Raw genomic sequence first — 12,234 nt, forward strand, 5'->3', positions numbered from 1 at the left:
CTCTAGAGAGCCTGGCTTCTAGACACTGACTACGTTTCACTAATAAGGGATAACTGGACCTGGTATGAGGTGCAAGTACCTTTGGTACCCACTACAAACCAGGCCAGCCTCCTACCAGCAGTGCAAGCTTCCCTCTGTCAGAAGACAGGTAGTTCAAGGGCAGAAGCAGTGCAATCTACTCTCCTTCACAGGACAGGTACAGCCAGGGCAGCAGCACACGCTTCCATCCTTCCCCACACAGGTAGAGGATGGCAGGAACAAAGGAAGCTTCACTCTCTCAAAGAAGGCAGCAAGTGTTCTGTTCTGCCAGCAACGGTCTAGCAGGGCTGAATTGTGCAAGCTTCCATCACTCTCAGAAGATGTACTGCTGAGGCCTGAGTGACAGGGAGGTCACCTAGGACGGTGTTGGCATTTGGGGTGGGCCAGTACAACAACAGCTTAAATAACTGTGTTCTAGGCCGCCACAGAGGTGTCACCTCGTCCATAAGGCTTTCCAAGAGTTTGAGGGTCCCCACTGACGTGAGACATGAAGTCCCAGTTGCCAGGAAGCTGAGCTTCACCCGAGCATGGATGCATAGGCATCCCTCAGTGTGTGAATGCCCTATGATATTTTTGGGACACTGGCATGTGTATTACTCTGTCTGAGCAGGACTGGCAGTGCCATTCGCATGACCCTCAATCCTTGCATGCGGGCTCTCGGGTTCTAAACTTAGCAGGGCTGAGTCGGCCGTTCATCCTTCTTGTCCAGAAAAGAGATAACAGAAACCACCGCACCAAAGGGACAAGGGTTCGATTGCAGGTCGCATTGGACTTCTAATGTGGAGACCCCCGAGAACCGCGCCGCCCCTTGTGACCCCTTTGAGGGCCAGTGGGACCGAGCCAAGTCCACTCTACGTGCGTCTGACACTTTGCAGAACTTTTCGACTTTTGTGGGGAGGAGAAGGGGCCACTGTTAGGGGCGGAGGAGTACCCCATGCCCACTGCTGGCTGCCAATCCTAAAAGGGAATTCTGGAGCAGGGCCGGGAGAGGGCGGGGCGCGCCTAGAAAGCCCTATTTAAGGGCTCCCTCCCCCGCTGGCGGTCACACTCCTACGGAGCGGATGCACCGATCGCTGCCGCAGACCCAAGCCGAGGAGCTGATCGAGGACGCGGCCGGTGCCGAGAAGAGGTACGTCCTGGCGCATGGCACTATGATAGCCAACAGAGGCGCTATAACAGCAGGATCGTGGTAGCCGCGGTTAGGTGTCGAGAAGAGAAAATTCTTAGCACGCTAAGCTATGATAGCCAGCAGGGGCGCTATAACACCAGGATACCTGTGGGAGGCAAGGTAGGGTGCTGGTGCCGAGGAGAGGTACTCCCTAACAGGGGCGTAGGAGACAACACATTTCTGGGGGGGACAGGGACAGCCTTGGGGACTTTCAATCAACCCTATACAAATCGCTCGTTGTTTACGAACTGCAGGCTCCGATAAATATACACAATCATATACATTGGAAGTGAAATAGGGAGAAAGGAAGGCATGTTTTCACAGTCTGAAAGTATCTTTTATTGTTATTTACATTCACAAAGTAATTAGCTCAAATGTGAAAATAACATGTTGATTAACCTTGCATCTTCATGCACCAAGCAAATCAAGGTAGGAGGGTAAAAAGAAAGAACATACCCTTTGCAGCCCACACCCATCATGCCCTTTGCCTCATGCCAATTGGAACCGCACTGGAGAGATCAAAAGCGATCAGGTACAATAGTTGTAAACTGTGCTCGGAAACCATAGTTCTAATAACACTTCTACTCCTGTGTGTGATCTTGGGCAGCTCAGATCCACATCAGTCATAACTAGGAGCATTTCAACTGAAGAAGCTCTTGAAGCTACAGGCTATATAAACATGGATTCTCTAATCTCTGTATAAACTGCAGTCACTAATTCCTTTAGAAACGGCTGTTTGTGATGCACCAAGTCACAGCGTGTAAAGAAAAGACATTCACTGATTATAAAGAAAAGACATCAGAAAATGACTATGATAGGGTTATTACAGTCGAGTTCTGACATTACAATGCCTTCTGCCAGAGCTAGCAGCCAAGGTTTCCTCTTTAGATCTTCCTCATAGTCCTGCAGCTCCTCTTAAAGGCCTCCTGCAGTGCTCCTCTTCAAGGCGGCAGGTGATGCAGACAGTAATCATCCAAAACTCTTTTCTCCTCCTCCTGCCCTTTGTTCTTATGAGCACTCTTAATGCCCACATCTGTGAACAGGACAAACAAAAGGGCAGAGGGCACAGGGGGCCTCCTGACTCACCTTCAGTCTGTTACCATCAGATTGGAGGATGGTCCCTACAGGGCTATTATATGTAGCGCTTTTGTGCGCTAATGGCCCTCTGAATAATCGATGTAAAAGGGGAAATTGTTCTGTCCCCTTGTCCCCCCCACCTTCGTCCCCCGTGTCCCCCACCCTCCAAAATCTGGGGGGGATATATCCCCCATGTCCCCCACACTTCCTACGCCCATGCTCCCTAACACATTAAGCTGTGAAGCAGAGGCGCTATAACACCAGGATACCTGTGGTAACCAAGGTAGGGTGCTGGTGCCGAGGAGAGGTACTTCATGGCACTCTAAGCTATGAAGCAGAGGCACTATAACAGCAGGATACTTGTGATATCCAAGGTAGGGTGCTGGTGCCGAGAAGAGGTACTTCTTAGCATTCTAAGCTATGATAGCCAGCAGAGGCGCTATAAAGGCAGGATACCTGTGATAGACAAGGTAGGCTGCTGAGAAGAGATATTTCTTAAACTATGATATCCTGCCTGGCTGCAGTGCCTAATTTGCGCTTGTTGTTTCCGATGCTGAGCACCGGCACTTATTATTGAGGGCCAGCACTTATTTTTCTGCCTCAAGCATTTGCTGCGAATACAAAGATACATATGGGAAAGACAGAGGAAGAGAAAAACGAAAAAGCGTCGTCCAAGAGTGACCTGAAGGGTGAGGGAGTGGTTGTAAATCGATTAAAGAGGCCGGGGATGGCTTCAGGAACACGCTGCCACAGTGTTCTGTGCTCGCGGATTTAAGTGCAGCAGCCGCGTGTTTAAGAGGAGGGCTTTGGGCACAGCACGTTTTTAGTTACAAATTAAGCACTGAATTAAGCACTGCCTGGCTGTTGTGAAACCAATGCGTGACCAGTAGAAGTGAGCAACCTCTGAAAGCTGGAGCTCGGCTTGAGCCTGAAGCCTGGCTCTGGCTAAGTCAGAGGTCCTGTGGAATCTCGAGCCCATAACGAGCCGAGCATTCATGTGGCTTCTGCCTGCCACCTCTCTCTGACCAGGCTGTGATGTTATGGCCAGAGTTGCCCCCCATTAAAATTGGGAAACCAGGTTCCTGTTTTTCTCCCGCAGCAAAATAATGAAAGTGACCTTGTGTTATGTAACTAGTGTTCGCCAGATTGCTCTTACCTTCTGGTCCCGTTGCTCTGTGTGTAAACTACAGGAAAATGCACAAAGTGGTATAAACAAAGGGTATATTTAACCCCTTCGCTGCCAGGCCTTTTCCCCTCCTGTGCCGAGCCTTTTTTTTGGCTATTTGGGGCAGTTCGCGCTTAGGCCCACATAACTTTTTGTTCAGATAAGCTACCGACGCCAAATTTGCGTCCTTTTTTCCCAACATCCTAAGGATTCTAGAGGTACCCAGACTTTGTGGGTTCCCCTGAAGGAGACAAAGAAATTAGCCAAAATACAGCACAACATCGTTTAAAAAAAAAAAATGGGAAAAAGGGCTGCAGAAGAAGGCTTGTGGTTTTTCCCTGAAAATGGCATCAACAAAGGGTTTGTGGTGGTAAATTCACCATCTTCCCAGCTTTCAGGAACAGGCAGACTTGAATTAGAAAACCCAATTTTTCAACACAATTTTGACATTTTACTGGGACATACCCCATTTTTACTATTTTTTTTTTCTGCTTTCAGCCTCCTTCCAGTTAGTGACCGAAATGGGTGAGAAACCAATGCTGGATCCCAGAAAGCTAAACATTTCTGAAAAGTAGACAATATTCTGAATTCAACAAGGGGTCATTTGTGTAGATCCTACAAGTGTTTCCTACACAAAATAACAGCTGAAATAAAAGAATATTGAAATTGAGGTGAAAAAAACAGCCATTTTTCTCCACGTTTTACTCTGTAACTTTGTCCTGCGATGACAGATTTTTGAAAGCAGTATACCGTTATGTCAGTTGGGCTCTTCTGGTTGCGGGGATATATAGGGCTTGTAGGTTCATCAAGAACCCTAGGTACCCAGAGCCAATAAATGAGCTGCACCTTCCAATGGGTTTTCATTCTACACCGGGTATACAGCAATTCATTTGCTGAAATATAAAAAGTGAAAAATAGGTATCAAGAAAACCTTTGTATTTCCATAATGGCCACAAGATAAGGTGTTGAGAAGCAGTCGTTATTTGTACTTCTCTGAATTCGGGGGTGCTCCTACTAGCATGTGAATTACAGGGCATTTCTCAAATAGATGTCTTTTTTCAACACTGTCTTAGTTGGAAGGAAAAAATTTAGAGAAAGACAAAGGCAATAACACTTGTTTTGCTATTCTGTGTTCCCCCATGTTTCCCAATAAAAATGGTACCTCACTTGTGTGGGTAGGCCTAGCACCCGCGACAGGAGCTGCCCCAAAACACAACGTGGACACATCACATTTTCACAAAGAAAACAGAGCTGTTTTTTGCAAAGTGCCTACCTGTAGATTTTGGCCTCTAGCTCAGCCGGCACCTACCGAAACCTAGCAAACCTGCACAGTTATGAAAACCAGACACCTAGGGGAATCCAAGATGGGGTGACTTGTCGGGCTCTAATCAGGTTCTGTTACCCAGAATCCTTTGCAAACCTCAAAGTTTGGCCAAAAAAACACTTTTTCCTCATTTCAGTGACAGAAAGTTCTGGAATCAGAGAGGAGCCACAGATTTCCTTCCACCCAGCGTTCCTCCAAGTCTCTCAATAAAAATGGTACCTCACTTGTGGGGGTAGGCCTAGCGCCCGTGACAGGAAAAGCCCCAAAAGACAACATGGGCACATCACATTTTCACAAAGAAAACAGAGCTGTTTTTTGCAAAGTGCCTGGCTGTGGAATTTGGCCTCTAGCTCAGCCGGCACCTAGGGAAACATAGCAAACCTGTGCAGTTTTGAAAACTAGACACCTAGGGAAATCCAAGATGGGGTGACTTGTGGGGCTCTGACCAGGTTCTGTTTCCCAGAATCCTGTGCAAACCTCAATAATTGGCCCAAAAAATACTTTTTCCTCTAATTTCGGTGACAGAAAGTTCTGGAATCAGAGAGGAACCACAAATTTCCTTCCACCCAGCGTTTCCCCAAGTCACCTGATAAAAAATGGTACCTCACTTTTGTGGATGGGCCTACTGCCCGCGAAAGGAAATGCCCCAAAACACTATCTGGACACATCAAAATTATCAAATACAAAACTACCTGTTTTTGGGGGGGACACCTGCGTTTTTGGTCTTGGGCTCAGCAGCCTTCTAGGGAACCCTACCAAACCCAGACCCTTCTGAAAACTAGACACCCGAGGGAGTCCAATGAGGTGTGACTTTCGTGGATCCCCCAATGTTTTCTTACCCAGAATCCTCAGCAATCCTCAAATTTAGCTAAAATTCTGTGTGGGATCACTGCACTGGGACAAATTTCATACCACCCAATGTTCCCCTCGGTCTCCCAGTAAAAATGATACCTCATTTGTGTAGTTGGGCCAAGTGCTTGTGAAAGGGAAGAGCCAAGAACATGTCAATATTGAGGGGGAAGAAAAGGGGGTCCAAAAGGGCAGTTTGCAAAAAAACATTTTTAGGCTGACAAGTGCAGCAGAATTTTTATCAGTATAGATGAGACAATGATGGGTGGTAGGAATTTTGTGGATTCCTGCAGATTCCGGAAGGTTCCATCACAAAAACATGGGAAAAATGTGTGATTTCCAGAAAAGTTGGAGGTTTGCAGGGCATTGTGGGTACAAAAATGGTGTGGGGTGTATGTGAAACACACCACCCTGGAATCACTCAGATGTTTAGTTTTCAGATGTGTCTAAGTCTTGTGGATTTTTCTACATGGCAGCAGCCCAAAGTCCAAAAAGTGCAGCCTTCACCATTCTAAGTGGGACGATTTTGAGTTAGCCAAGCTCTCATGGCCCAAATGTAAAATCAAAACCCCAAATAATCAAATGGCTTCTTGCTTGATGTTTTAGAGTGCGGGGGAGAGCTGAAAGACTGTTACCCCCTTCAGTTGGGGTGGGGGCATAACCAGGCCCATACTGGTTGGTGGCCACCACCCCAATATTTTTTTATTTTATTTTTATTCCCTGGCATCTAGTAGACTTTCTGCCTCCCTGGGGTGTGGATCAGGGGTAATTGCCTCATATGCCCCATTTATTTGGGGTGGGGGTATGGCCATACCCCCACCCTCTTATTTTGGTTAAAAAAACTTCCCTGTGTCTCTGGTGGCCTTTCTGCCCCCCCTTGGGGGCAGATGGGCCTTCCAAAAATAGGCCCATCTGCCCCCCAGGGGGACAGATATGGCGAACAGTAATGTGCCCCCATGGGGAGAGACCCTTACTCAAAGGGCTGCCCCCCTAAAGAAAATACACGCATACACACACACACACCAATCCCTGGTGCCTAAGTGGTTTCTGCCCCCCCTTGGGGGCAGATTGGCCTAACAAAAATCAGCCGATCTGCCCCCAAGGGATGCAGAAATGGTCTAAATACAATTTGCCCCCCAGGGGGGCGACTCTTGCCTAAGGGGTCGCTCCCCACCTCTAAAAAAACAAAACGAAACAAAAAAAACATATTTTTTCTATCCCTGGCGCCCAGAGGTTTCTGCCCCCCTTGGGGGCAGATCAGCCTACTAACAATAGGCCGATCTGCCCCCAGGGGGCAGAAATGGCCTAAAATAAATTACCCCCCCGGGGGGTAAAAAAAAAGATCCCCGGTGCCTACTGGTTTCTGCCCCCCTTGGGGGCAGATTGGCCTAACAAAAATTGGCCGATCAGCCCCCAAGGGGGGCAGAAATGGTCTAAATACAACTTGTCCCCCAGGGGAGCGACCCTTGCTTAAGGGGTCGCTCCCTAGATCTAAAAAATAAAAAGAAAGAAAAAAAGAACAAAATAATTTATCCCTGGCGCCTAGAGGTTTCTGCCCCCACTGGGTGCAGATCGGCCTAATAACAATAGGCCGATCTGCCCCCAGGGGGACAGAAATGGCCTGAAATAAATTTGCTCCCCCCCTCCGGGGAGCGACCCTTGCCTAAGGGGTCGCTCCCCTTGCGTGAAATTGGCACAAAAAAAAGATCCCCGGTGCCTAGTGGTTTCTGCCCCTCTTGGGGGCAGATTGACCTAACAAAACAAAACAAAAACCCCCTAAAAAAATGTATCCCTGGCGCCTAGAGGTTTCTGCCCCCCTTGGGCAAAAATCAGCCGATCAGCTCCCAAGGGGGGCAGAAATGGTCTAAATACAATTTGCCCTCCAGGGGAGCGACCCTTTACTAAGGGGTCGCTCCCTATCTCTAAAAAAACAAAAAAAAATATCCCTGGGGCTTAGAGGTTTCTGCCCCCCCGGGGCAGACAGGCCTACTAACAATAGGCCGATCTGCCCCCAGGGGGCAGAAATGGCCTAAAATAAATTTGCCCCCCCGGGGAGCGGCCCTTGCCTAAGGGGTCACTCCCCTTCCGTGAATTTGCCGTAAAAAGAAACTCCCTGGTGTCTAGTGGTTTCTGCCCCTCTTGGGGGCAGACTGGCCTCATAAAAATAGACCGATCTGCCCCCGAGGGGGGCAGAAATAGCCTAAATATAATTTTCCCCCTAGACAGCGACCTTTGCCTAAGGGGTCGCTCCCCAACTTAAAAAAAAACAAAAAAAAAACCACACAAAAAAAACAAAAAATAAATTTATCCTTGGCGCCTAGTGGATTCTGCCCTCCCTGGGGGCAGATTGGCCTAACCCTCCTGGGGAGCGACCCTTGCCCAAGGGGTCGCTCCCCTTGTGCCAGTTTCATTTTTATGAAATATCCCTGGGGTCTAGTGGGCATTTCGAAAGCTGGATCGCTTTACGATCCGGCTTTTGAAATGCTCTGAGAGACTTCAAATGGAAGGAAATTCCTTTCATTCCCTTTGAAGCCTCTCAGGGCCCCCATCACACGATTGGAAGAGAAATGCGCTGGAAGCTGAGCTTCCAGCGCGATGGGGAAGTGGTATCTGATGAGGTCAGCACGCAAATGTACGCTAAAGTCATCAGACGTCACTGGGAGGGCCGGGGGTGGAAGGGGAAGGGCTTCCCCTTCCATCCCTGCCTTGGGAGGGGGGTGGGTGGATTAATCCCACAGAGGGAGCGCTAGCGCTCTCTCTCTGAGCTCAGTGCTGAGGACGTAATGGTTATGTCCTCGGCACATGAGCACTGTGCCGGTGGATGTAAAGATTAAGTCCCCGGCACAGAAGGGGTTAAGGACGTGTTACCCAACACAGCTCAGCAGCTAAAAATGCTGTGTTGTGTGAAGAAGTCCGAGCAGAAGTGCACCATATCTATAGGGATATGGCACGCTCTCTTCCCCTCTCCCTGCGCTGGTTCAGGATTTTGCTGTGGAGTGACCCCCACACACACACCTTTTGCACCGTAGTGCAAGTGTGTGTGCGTGAGTCCCACAAAGATTTTGTACTAGAACAGTTCCCTTCCAGTAGAAAATACTATGCTGTAGGAAGATGGCCTGGTGTGTAGTGGGTACCAATGATACTAACACCTTATACCAGGTCCAGGTATCCCCTCTTAGTGAAGTGTAGGCAGTGCCTAGAAGCCAAGCTCTCTAGAGGTAACAGTGGATGAGCAGCCAAGGCTTATCTAGGAGACATGCAAAGCTCATTCAATACCGATGTAGTCATACAGCACTTACACACATGAAAGAAAACACTCAGTTGTACAAATATAAAGGTACTTTTATTTTTGGAACAAATCTCCATAAAATACTAGACAGGTAACCCACACTTAGGAGGTAAGTAATACACTAAATATATACACTAGTAATCAGAAACAGGCATAGAAAAAGTTAGAAAACAGTGCAAATAGCAATAACCAATAGTGACCCTAGGGGGAGCACAAGCTATATACTAAAAAACATGGAATGCGAACAAGGTACCCCCACCTAGGTAAGTAAAATGTATAGAGGGGAGCTGGGAGTATCAGAAAACCATAAAAGTTAGTAACAGTACCCCCCAGCGATCAGGAATGCAGGAGTAAAACACTGGATTTTCCCCAAACCCCCCAAAAGGAGGAAAAGAAGAAAAATAAGACACCCAGAAAACACTGCAAGAAAACTAGCGGTGGATTCCTAAAGAAAGAAGACCTGTGGTGAGAGGGGACCAAGTCCAAGAGCCACAGTGGAGTCCAGGAGGAGTAGGAACTACTACCCACCCAGCTGTGGATGCAGTAGTTGGTTGACGGTGTTGAAGAACAGGTCACCACTGCAACCCTGGAGCCGAAGAAGTGCCATGAAGTCCCATGCTGGAAGGAAGATTGCAGATGGGTGTCAGTGCAGGAATTCCACCAACAAGCCTTGGCAAAGTCAACCTCCCGGTCAGTGGAAAAGAGGTGCTGCCATGGACCAGCAAGGCCCAGGAGCACTCAACCCAGGAGGGGGAGTCACAGGGGACCCTCAGCATCGCATAGAGTCCATAGGAGCAGAGGCAGCACCCACAGGAGTCCCACAGGATGGGGGACACAGGAGTCGCAGAAGAAGCCCAAGCAGCTCTACAAAAGAGGATCCCACGCCGCAGGAGATCCACACAGGAGGCTATGCTTTCCAGGATGGAGTGCTGGGGGCTGGAGCTACAAGTTGCCCTGGGATGAGATGTAAACAAGCCTTGGCAGCTGCAAGAGATTCAGTGCATGGGGGTACTGTCCTGCATGGAAAGTCAAGGGCTTACCTCCACCTAAGTTGGACAGCTGGCAGAGAAGACCAAGGGCACTACTCTGGACTACCAACCCTGATGAAGGATCCACGCAGCTCAGCAGGAGAGGGAATCCACGCAGCCGGTCGTCACTTGTCGTAGGTGCTTGTGGTTGCAGGGAAGTGACTTCATTCCAATGGAGATTCCTTCTTCTTCTTGTACAGGCTGTGAGGATGCACAGTGAGGGAAATGTTGCAAAGCTGGCAGGAACCCTGGAAACAATGTTGCTGAAGAGTCCTTTCTTCTTGGAAGCAGCTTGTCGGGTCCTGGAGGTTCCAGTCACAGTTCCGGAGTGCAGAAGTTGAAGAAGAGGTTGCAGAGGAGTCCTGCTGGAATCTTGCAAGCTGAATATGAGGACCCACCCAAGACAGATATAGGAAAGTACCTTTTTTCTTGGCATGGTTACCCCCTTTTTCTGCCTGATGTCAGTGTGCTTGACTGTGTTGACTGGGAACCTGCTAACCAGGACCCCAGGGATTATGCTCTCGCTCTGTATTTCACCCACAATTGGCATACTGGTGCCCCTTATAAATCCCTACTATATGGTACCTACATACCCAGGGCATTGGGTTTCCAGGGGATCTCTATGGGCTGCAGCATATATTTTGCCACCCATAGGGAGCCCATGCAAAGGTTTCTGCAGGACTGCCATTGCAGCCTGCGTGAAAAGGTGCAAGCACCCTTTCACTGCCCTTTTCACTACACCAGATCACTTATTACTCACCACTATGGCAGGTCTTCCAACCCAAAGGGCAGGGTGCAAAGTACCTGTGTGTGAGGGCACCCATACACCAGCAGAGGTGCCCCCATGAACTCCAGACCCATTTTCCTGGACTTTGTGAGTGCAGGGACACCCATTTTACGCAAGTACTGGACATAGGTCACTACCTATGTCCAGCTACATAATGGTAACTATGAACACAGGCATGTTTGGTATCAAACATGTTGGAATCATACCCCCAAGGCTTTTGCAACAATTGGTTGTATGATTCCAAGCACTCTGGGTGCTCCTTAGAGGACCCCCAGTATTGCCATTTCAGTCTTCTGAGGTTTCCCAGGCAGCCCCAGCTGGTGTCACCTCACAGACAGGTGTCTGCCCTCCTGTTGCATGAAAAGCTCGAGCCCAGGAAGGCAGAACAAAGGATTTCCTTTGGGAGAGGAGTGTTACACCCTCTCCCTTTGGAAATAGGTGTTACAAGCTTGGTAGGGGTAGCCTCCTCAAGCCACTGGAAATGCTTTGAAGGACATATTTGGTGCCCTCCTTGCATAATCCAGTCTACACTAGTTCAGGGACCCCCAGTCCCTGCTGTGGTGCGAAACTGGACAAAGGAAAGGCGAGTGACCACTCCCCTGTCCATCACCATCCCAGGGATGGTGCTCAGAGATCCTCCAGAGGGTCCCTGGGTTTTGCCCTCTTGGATTCAAGGTTGGCAGGGAACTCTGGGAGCATCTGAGTGGCCAGTGCCAGCAGGTGACATCAGAGCCCTCCTCTGATAGGTGCTTACCTGGTTAGGTGACCAATCCTTCTTTCAGGGTTATTTATGGTCTCTTCTTTGGGTGTGTATTCAGATTTGGATTGTAAGACTCCAGCAGGAATTGTCTGCACTCTCACTGAAGAAACTGCATATGGGCCCTCCTTCACAAACTGAAACAAAGAAGCAAGTTGCCTCATGCATCATTGTTTCTTCGGCTCCTGCCAGCAACTGCAACAGTTTCCCGGTCGTGCATCCTCTGAGGACAGCCCGTCTTCAGTCTGCACCAGAAGGAAGAATGAATCTCCCTTGGGGTAAAGGAGTCACTCCCCTGCTTCAGCAGGCACCAACTGCGACAACGACTGGCTGCATAGATCCCCTCTCCTCCAGAGCTGTGTGGATTCTGCATCACAGGTGGTGGACTGAAGTGGTCCTGACGGTCCTTTCTTCCAGCTTTCCCACTTTGGTGGCGGTAAGACCTTGCCTTCCCATGCAAGACAGCACCCCGTGCACCACGTCTTTTGCAGCTGGCAATGCTTGTTGCCATCCTTCCTTAAAGTCCTTCATGCATCTTGTGGCTCCAGCCCCCAGCACTCTATCCTGAGTGATTCTCTAGGGGCGTGGGAGCCTTTGTCACAGTGCTGTGTGGGCCTCTTCTGCAACTTTTTTGTCCCCGTGCTGTGGGACTTCTATGTGAGCTGCCTGGTCTTCTGTGGGCTCTCAGAGTTGTTGAGGAACCCCTCTCGCTCACCCGCCTGGGTAGAGTCCTCCTGTTCCTTCCTGTTCC

At 49.1% G+C, this 12,234-nt stretch overlaps 1 protein-coding gene across 1 annotated transcript in view; it reads left to right on the forward strand.

Moving 5' to 3' along the window:
* The first annotated feature begins 1,096 nt into the window (after positions 1-1,096).
* The window catches only part of LOC138247461 (guanylate-binding protein 1-like), a 282,741-nt gene continuing 271,603 nt past the window's right edge, over positions 1,097-12,234 (forward strand). Inside the window, exon 1 of the mRNA XM_069202085.1 lies at positions 1,097-1,168. The gene's annotated coding sequence lies outside the window, so the exon portion shown is untranslated. The remainder of the gene's footprint in view (positions 1,169-12,234) is intronic.

The sequence above is a fragment of the Pleurodeles waltl genome, chromosome 7, assembly GCF_031143425.1.
Source record: "Pleurodeles waltl isolate 20211129_DDA chromosome 7, aPleWal1.hap1.20221129, whole genome shotgun sequence".
NCBI classification, from domain to species: domain Eukaryota; kingdom Metazoa; phylum Chordata; class Amphibia; order Caudata; family Salamandridae; genus Pleurodeles; species Pleurodeles waltl.